At 44.8% G+C, this 9,081-nt stretch overlaps 1 non-coding gene across 1 annotated transcript; it reads right to left on the reverse strand.

Annotated features, from left to right (window-relative positions):
• Positions 1 to 5,973: 5,973 nt before the first annotated feature.
• On the reverse strand, positions 5,974 to 6,054 carry TRNAL-AAG (transfer RNA leucine (anticodon AAG)). Its single transcript has one exon. It is a non-coding gene; the product is annotated as a tRNA-Leu (tRNA).
• Positions 6,055 to 9,081: the final 3,027 nt, after the last annotated feature.

Genomic DNA, 9,081 nt, shown 5'->3' on the forward strand with positions numbered 1-9,081 from the left:
GGTGAGTTGTCACACCCTAACTAGTCATGCATTAGAGTGTTGCATCATGTTTACTCTTTCATCAGAAACTTGAAATGGGGATCTGTGAAACCCTCAGAATCATTTTGAAAATGATCCAAATAAAAATTTCTCCAAAAGGGTCCAAGAAAATGCTCATGTGGCTCTCTGAAAATATTGGACAGAGATAAAAATCAAACCAATATTTTTAAGAGCTCATAGGTATTTATTTTGGGCTTTTGGAATTAATGCATAAATATTTGCATTGGAAATATATTAATTATATATATTAATATATGTCCAAATATTATGCCATTTATAAAGGAGCTCTGGAATAATATATCTAGCTCCTGCAAAAATTGGCATAAGTTAATAAAATGATTTAATATTTTTTTTAAATCAAAACAAATGTCAGAAATTAGAAAACAGAAAAAAATAAAAGGGAGAAGCTTACCTGGGCTCCTCCCTGTGCGGCCCAGCCAGCTAGCCGGCCCAGCCAGCAGGCGGCCCAGCCCACCTCCCTCCTCTGTCGTCTTCGTCCTCGACAGAGGGAGGGGAGTGTGGCCGGCGCGCGCGCGCGCCACCGCGCCACGCCACCTCTCTCCCTGCCTGCCTGCCCTCCCCTCCTCGCTCGATGCCCCGGACGACGCCACGCCTCTCCCCCTGCTCTCTCACTCTCCCTCAGTTCCTCCCTCCTCTCCCTCGCTCTCTCTCTCACACGGCCGAACACCACCGTCGCCGCCGTTCGCCATAACAGCCGTCACCGGCCACCCCTCGCTCCCCCGACTAGCCCAGAGGCTCCGCCGTGACCCCCTCTTCCTCCCCACCGCTCCACGGGCCTCAGGAAGCCCTGCATCGCCGCCACGTCGCCGTTCCCCTCCTCGGGCTCCGACCACCGTCGCCGTCGATTCGCCGTCTCCAGCGCGTCCCCGAGCCCGCTTCGACGCCCACTGCAACCGCGGTGAGCTACGCCACCGTTTCCCCCTCTCCTCCCCCTCGTTCCCTCACCGTAGCCTCCTCCCCACCATGGCCGAACCTCCGCCGTCGCCGAGCTCGCCGTCGACGCAGCTCCGGTGACCATTTGGTCACCCCGGCGAGTCCAACGAGTTTGTAAGACCCCGTAGAGCATCCCTAGCGCCTCGCTTCGCTCGCCTTCGAGCTCCAACCCTGTTCCCGTGCACGACCGAACCCCGGCGGCCGCAGCCGAGCTCACCGCCGTCGACTCCGGCCACCTCAGGCACGGCCACCACCACCATTCGATGCGCGGGAGCAAGGGCTCTCCAACGAGCCCAAGCACGGCCTCGCCCGTGCCCCGTAGCGCGTTTCCGCATCGCGCCACCGTCTCGGGCCTCGCCGGCGTCATGTCGCCGGTGGGTTTGACCCACCTTGACCACGGCAGGACCCCCCCAGAGTCACTGATGCGTGGGCCCCGTCGGCCAGGTGGTCAGATTAGTGCTAATCACTGTTAGTCAACCCCCCTGACACTGACCAGTGGGCCCCAGCGCCACTAATCCCTAATTAGGATTAATTTAATCCTGTTTAACCCCCCCTGTCACTGACGTGTGGGCCCCACACGTCAGGTTTGACCTCAGCCAGCCGCAGTTGACCACTGACGTCATGCTGACGTCATGCTGGCGCAATAATTATATTTCTGGATTTAATTTAAATCAGGAAATTCCAGAATATTATTTAAACTTCAAAAATTCATAACTTTTATTCTGTAACTCCAAATTGGACAAATTATATATGAAAAATGATCAGAAAAATCCAATCTATCCATCTGTACTATTTTCATGCATGATCAAACAAGTTAAATTGATGTTTCAAGCAGAACAAGGAAAAGCACTTTAAAAGGCCATGTTTGAGTTTGAAATTTGAATCTTTGATTCAAATTTGTTCAAACCCTTCTGGTTTTTAGTTGCATTAGCCCAACACACTCATATTGCCATGTTTCATGCATGCATCATATTGTTGCACATTGTTTGGTGATGGTTGTGTATCGGTGTCCTTTACGACAGGTTCTGCCTCCGAGGAGTACCGTGATTACCCTAACGAAGAACCGTATCCATGCATCGAACCATCAGGCAAGCAACCAACCATTTGATCATATCGATACAATCCCATGTTCTCGCTCCTGCTCTCTTTTACTGCATTAAGACAACGCGTTTCAAACTGCTATGTGCTGCGGTAGTTGAGCCCATTTCCTCTGCATGACCTGTCATTGCCATAGTAACTAGCTGAAACCCACTAGCATGTGTAGGAGTTGATTGAGCCATATGTATGTGTTGTTCCTACCTTGCTATGCCTGCTATGCTTAGAGTCGTGTCAGGTCTGGTTCATCTGGGTGATGGGCTAGAGTGAAATGATTATGTCGGTAATGAGAGTGGTGTGGTGAACACGATTTGGTAAAGGTATCGATGAGAGGCCATGTAGGAGTACATGGTGGGTTGTTTCATTGAAGCCGACCTTAAGCACTGAGATCTGTATGTGTGATTTAAGATACAGTTACTACCATGCATTGGGCCCTGAGATATGACCCTGCTCGACTTCTTATTCACCCTAGCTCTCTGTCCAGGAGTTGCAAGTAGTTTCTGGTGTTTGTAGCCTACTGGAGGCCGTGGACAGCGCTGACCGTAGGGGTGGGCTGTGATGCGGTAGGTACGTGGCCGGGTGTACCGAATACCCGTTAGGTATCTCGGGAACCCTGTTCACATCGTTTGGGGCCGTATGGGAAACCTCGGCCGGACTCCCTGCGGATGGAACCTGAATAGGCGATAAACCTGGACTAGAGGCTTAAGTGTTTAGGTAGGTCGTGGTCTACACCCACGTCGGCTTTCGCTTGAAGTCTGCCGAGCACATATCGTGTGCAGACGCTAAGTGGTGGAAACATGTATGAAGAAGTACACCCCTGCAGGGTTATCATGATCTATTCGAATAGCCGCGTCCGCGGTAAAGGACTACTTGGTTGCCTATACAGTTCATAGACAAGTAAATGGAAACTACTAAAATTCTCAAGATAAGTGTGAGTGCCGAGGATGGCTCTTCCGTAGGAAGACGGAGGCGGATCCTCGGTAGTGTATTGAAGTGGTGAGTAGTGGACTCGTGTGCGCAAAACCATTTCAAGTTGGAGTATCGTAGGATAGTCTAGCCAAGAGTCAAAGCTGGCTTGCTGCAACAGCTCCACCAACCCTTCTTGATAATATGCATGTATGTAGGATCTGATGTAAGTCTTGCTGAGTACCTTTGTACTCATGTTGCTATAATTTACATTTTACAGAAGACGCTGCAACCCCTTCTGATGGGTTCTATGTAGACGTTGACATCAACGAGTAGGCTAAAGACCCAGGTGGTGACCCTGAGCTTGTGAAGGACCACATAGTATAGCTAGGCTTTCCAAGCCTCTTTCATTTTACTAGTTGTCTGTACTCAGACAAGTTACTTCCGCTGCTGGTTTGTATGACTGTATGACTTGTATGTGGGGTCGTGAGACCCGTACCTTTGTGTATGTTATGTATGGCTCCCTGAGCCTTAAATAAAGTACTTGTGTTGTAGAGTCATGTTGTGATGCTTCGTTGTGTTTGCACATATCGAGCATATTGTGTGTATGGTTGAAATGCTTGGTATGTGTGGGATCTGACTACCTAGTTGTTTATCTTTAGTAGCCTCTCTTACCGGGAAATGTCTCCTAGTGTTACCGCTGAGCCATGGTAGCTTGCTACTGCTCTGGAACACTTAGGCTGGCCGGCATGTGTCCTTCTTCGTTCCTGTGTCTGTCCCTTCGGGGAAATGTCACGCTTTGAGTACCGGAGTCATGTTAGCCCGCTACAGCCCGGTTTACCGGAGTCCTGCTAGCCCAGTGCTACAGCCCGGACCCACTTGCTGATGACCGACACGTTCGAAGCTGGGTCATGGATGCCTGTCCCTGTAAGTCTGTGCCACTTTGGGTTTACGACTAGTCATGTCAGCCCGGGCTCTTTATCATATGGATGCTAGCGACACTATCATATACGTGAGCCAAAATGCGCAAACGGTCCCGGGCAAAGGTAAGGCGACACCCGTGGGGATACCGTGCGTGAGGCCGCAAAGTGATATGAGGTGTTACCGGCTAGATCGATGTGACATCGAGTCGGGGTCCTGACATGACGCCTGCAACATTGGCGATGCTACAGTGACTGCAGCAGGCAATGGTATTGCGCAGCGACAATTGCAACATCAACACTTTTGTAAGGCATTTGACCAGATTGTGGTTTGTCTACAAGCGAGTGATCCTTACCAAAGATAAGTTGCTAAAACGACGATGGGTAGGTAGTCCAAAATGTTGTTTATGTGATCATGACGAAATAATACAACGCCTATCATAGATTGCCCGCTTGCAGTGTTACTTTGGCGTACCATTCATATAACCTTTAACATTATGCCTCCAGCTAGCATAGATGCGTAGTTTGGGACGTGGCTAAATGGAATGCAACCTACTATTGCGTCTAGTATTCGGATCGGAATATGCGCATTACTTTGGGCTATATGAAATTGCAGGAACAATTTAATTTTTAATAGACAAAACATCGTAAACTTCTTGCAGGTTATCTTCAGAGCTACGACAATGGACCCGTACATGGTTGTTACTCACTTCTATGGACCTCAGAGAGCATTTGGCAACTAGGTGGAACCGATGGGAGATGGTAGCACGGGTTATCTTCAACCAGTTAGGATGACGGTCGCATAATAGGATAGATGTTTAGTCATTTTTTCCTATTGTCCAGCCGGTTGTGGCTTTAATTTGCTTTGTTGGCTTTTATTTATCTTTGCTCCTTTTGTGAGCTGTACATAGAATCTAGACCTTGTTTTTGCTGCATAAATAATATGGCCACATGCATCGTTTAGATGCAGAGGCCGGGGGTAATCCTCCTTTTCAAAAAAAAAAAATTGACCAGATTGTGCAGGGATAGATTTTTTTTTTTGAAAGCGTGCAGGGATAGATTGGATGTAAGGACGGCCGATAACTAAAAGTTATTCCCTCTGTCCTTCAAAGAGTGTACTTCTAACTTTGTTGGAGGGTCAAACTATCTTAAAGTTTGACCAAGTTTGTGCAAAAATATATCAATATTTGTAAAACCAAATAGGTATATGATGAAAATATATTTTATCATTAATCTAGTGCTACTAATTTGATGGCATAAATTTTATGTATTATTGTATAAATACGGTCAAATATAAAAAAGTTTGACATTGCAACAAAGTTGAAAATACACTCTTTTAAAAACGGATGAAGTATCACCTGACTGACGTGTAGCACACCCACAGTGAGCCCACACATGTGCGCGCAATCAAGCTCCAGGCCTCATCCAGCCAGGCGACCGGGCGGTTGGTCAATTATTTGACTCCAGTGAATGGACACATCTTTTTCTGACCCGTTGCGCTGGTAATACATAATGCCGCCAGTATATGAAGTTCCCACATCACAGTAAAAAAACTGAAAATCCCACAAGTCTATCATAAAAAAAATAAAAAATAAGAAAATGGAGAAAATAACAGTTTCAGGCCTCCGCATGTCTCTTCTTGCTTCATTTCCCGGGCGTCTCTTTCTGTTTCGTTATGCATCTTTGTTCAAGACTTGGCCACCTTGTCTCAAGATAGGGATTGGTTTTGTGCTGTAGTGTGTGGGTGTGCTATCTGAACCTTTCTTGGTATGAAAAGCATGTCAATTAGTGGCAATTCGTTTTAGTAGCTGGTCAATGCATGTCTCTGATGCGCGCACTCCTGATTTCCATGGAGAGAAAATGGTACTGTATGTCTCCTATTTTCATGGGGAAAAAGTACTACTACATGACTCTATGTTTTTTTAGAAGATAAGTAGTAAAGAAAATATCTTGACCAGAGTGGGTTTTGAACCCACGCCCTTTCTTATTTCCATGGGGAAAAAGTACTACTACATGACTCTATGCTTTTTTAGAAGATATAAGTAGTAAAAAAATATCTTGACCAGAGTGAGATTTGAACACACGCCCTTTCGGACCAGAGCCTTAATCTGGCGCCTTAGACCAACTCGGCCATCTGATCATTCTTGCTGAATTTTCACGTTTGCTCTTTAAAATAGAGTACATGGTTCCAGGTAACTTCCATCAAGCCACAAACCGCCTCGCGTACGCAGGCCCAACCCAACAAAGGGAGAGCCAGAGTGGGCGTCCGGTTTATATGGTTAATACGGTTCGGTTTATTTGGTTTTTAATAATTTCGGTGTTGAAAAAATGAAAACCAAAACAATCACACAAAGTTAAGAAACCAAACCATATTAACCATAATATATCGGTTCGGTTTCTTCTGTTAACCAAAAGACCGAAATACATGCACCTGTCAGTATAAGTGTAATGATTCATGAGCGCTGATTTGCATTGTATAGAATGCATAAAATAGTCACAAGAGCTAGCAACCTTAACATTAGGTAATGCTTTATTCGGTCAAGCAAACTAGTGAATATAATTAAGTGGAAAAATCACATGGAACATGCAATGTATTATGTACGGAAGAATATGTGTGAAGCCTCTAAACTGATCAGCTCATGCACTAAATGATACACTAGTACTCCCTCCGTCCCTGCCTAATTTACCTTTATGAGAGACCTCTGCATGATGGAGTGAACATGGTATTACATGGGGCATCATACATATCGGTTTGTTTGGTTTATTCGGTTTTTGAGCACTAAAAACCGAACACAAACCAAACACCCAACAACCTTAAAAATTCCCGCTGAGCCAAAAACCAAACCACCGAATTAACCGACATATCGGTTAATACAGTTTGGTTTGGTTTGGTTTTTTGGTTTTCGGTTTAACCATGCCCACCCCTAGCCACATGCTTCCTAGACCAGCGAGGCATTTCCCTGCAATTCTGCCTCTTTTTTGCAGCGCCTTCCAGAAATTTCGATCTAGCACAACGAACCACCATGATTCAGAAATCATCAACTTTCCAAGCCAACTATACAAGTACCCAGGACAGTTTTTTTTGTTCGACAAAAGGAGCGCAGGCCCCCAGATGAAATTGATAACACTTGCAACGTTCAGCAAAATAAAACCTGACCATGGCCTCAAGGCAGTAATAAAAGCAAACTGAACCACCTCACACAGGAGGGATACACCAACAACGTAACGCTTAACCAGCTTCAGGAGAGATTTGCTTCAACAAAACTGCCCACAAGTGTATCATAAAACAGGAAACAATGGAGAAAAAATTCAGACCTCGCATACAACGATAACCTCAACCCGACAAGGGGAGAGAGCCATGTACCAACCTCCGAGGCCACAGCGCCCGGCCAGGGTCCACGGACGAACGAGAGAAGACCGGCCTTTAGAGGCAATTCAGTTAGATAGTGATTTGACCTATGAAGAGAAGCCAATCAAGATTCTTGAGTTTTCTAGTCGAGTTACTCGCAGCAAGGTTATCAAGTGTTACAAAGTTCAGTGGAGCCAACATACCGAGGAGGAAGCCACTTGGGAACGAGAAGAAGATCTTCGCAAGGACCACCCAAACATTTTTGCTGACCAACCCGAATCTCGAGGGTGAGATTCATCTTAAGGGGGGTAGGTTTGTAACATCCCAATTTTCAATTTGGATGTTATACATGGATCATCATATGCATATCATATTTATTCTTGCATTTTTGTTGTGATCCTGGAAATCTTAAGCAACTCAAGGACCCAAGGAGAGAGTTGGAGGTTTCACAAAATTCATATTTGAATTTATTTCAAATTTGAAGATAGGATCAATTTGATTTTAATATTTTTCTCTCCAATTATTTCCAATATTAAAAATAAATGAGAGAAGATAATATGACTTCTTCAACCTAAGAGAAATATTGAAGAAAGAATTTTAAAGTCAAATTACTATTTTATTGGTATTTTATTTGCTATTTTATTTGAATTACAAAAATATTGCATTTTTGAACAATTGCATTTTAGTCCAGAAATTTTTTCATCTTGTCCTAAATATTAGATTTGGACGGTGAAAATTGAGGGAAATATGCCCTAGAGGCAATAATAAAGTTATTATTTATTTTCTTATTTCATGATAAATGTTTATTATTCATGCTAGAATTGTATTAACCGGAAACTTAGTACATGTGTGAATACATAGACAAACAAAGTGTCACTAGTATGCCTCTACTTGACTAGCTCGTTTAATCAAAGATGGTTAAGTTTCCTGAGCATAGACATGAGTTGTCATTTGATCAACGGGATCACATCATTAGGAGAATGATGTGATTGACTTGACCCATTCCGTTAGCTTAGTACTTGATCGTTTAGTATGTTGCTATTGCTTTCTTCATGACTTATACATGTTCCTATGACTATGAGATTATGCAACTCCCATTTACCGGGGGAACACTTTGTGTGCTACCAAACGTCACAACGTAACTAGGTGATTATAAAGGTGCTCTACAGGTGTCTCCGAAGGTACTTGTTGGGTTGGCGTATTTCGAGATTAGGATTTGTCACTCCGATTGTCGGAGAGGTATCTTTGGGACCTCTCGATAATGCACATCACTATAAGCCTTGCAAGCAATGTGACTAATGAGTTAGTTGCGAGATGATGTATTACATAACGAGTAAAGAGACTTGACGGTAACGATATTGAACTAGGTATTGAGATACCGATGATCGAATCTCGGGCAAGTAACATACCGATGACAAAGGGAACAATGTATGTTGTTATGCGGTTTGACCGATAAAGATCTTCGTAGAATATGTGGGAATCAATATGAGCATCCAGGTTCCGCTATTGGTTATTGACCGGAAACGTGTCTCGGTCATGTCTACATAGTTCTCGAACCCGTAGGGTCCGCACGCTTAAAGTTCGATGACGATCGGTATTATGAGTTTATGTGTTTTGATGTACCGAAGATAGTTAGGAGTCCCGGATATGATCGAGGACATGACGAGGAGTCTCGAAATGGTTGAGACATAAAGATCGATATATTGGATGACTATGTTTGGACTTCGGAAGTGTTCCGGGTGAGTTCGGGCATATACCGGAGTACCGGGGGGTTTATTGGGCCTCATGGGCCCTAGTAGAGAAGAGGAGGGCCGGCCA

This window comes from Triticum aestivum, chromosome 2B (assembly GCF_018294505.1).
Source record: "Triticum aestivum cultivar Chinese Spring chromosome 2B, IWGSC CS RefSeq v2.1, whole genome shotgun sequence".
Lineage (NCBI taxonomy): Eukaryota > Viridiplantae > Streptophyta > Magnoliopsida > Poales > Poaceae > Triticum > Triticum aestivum.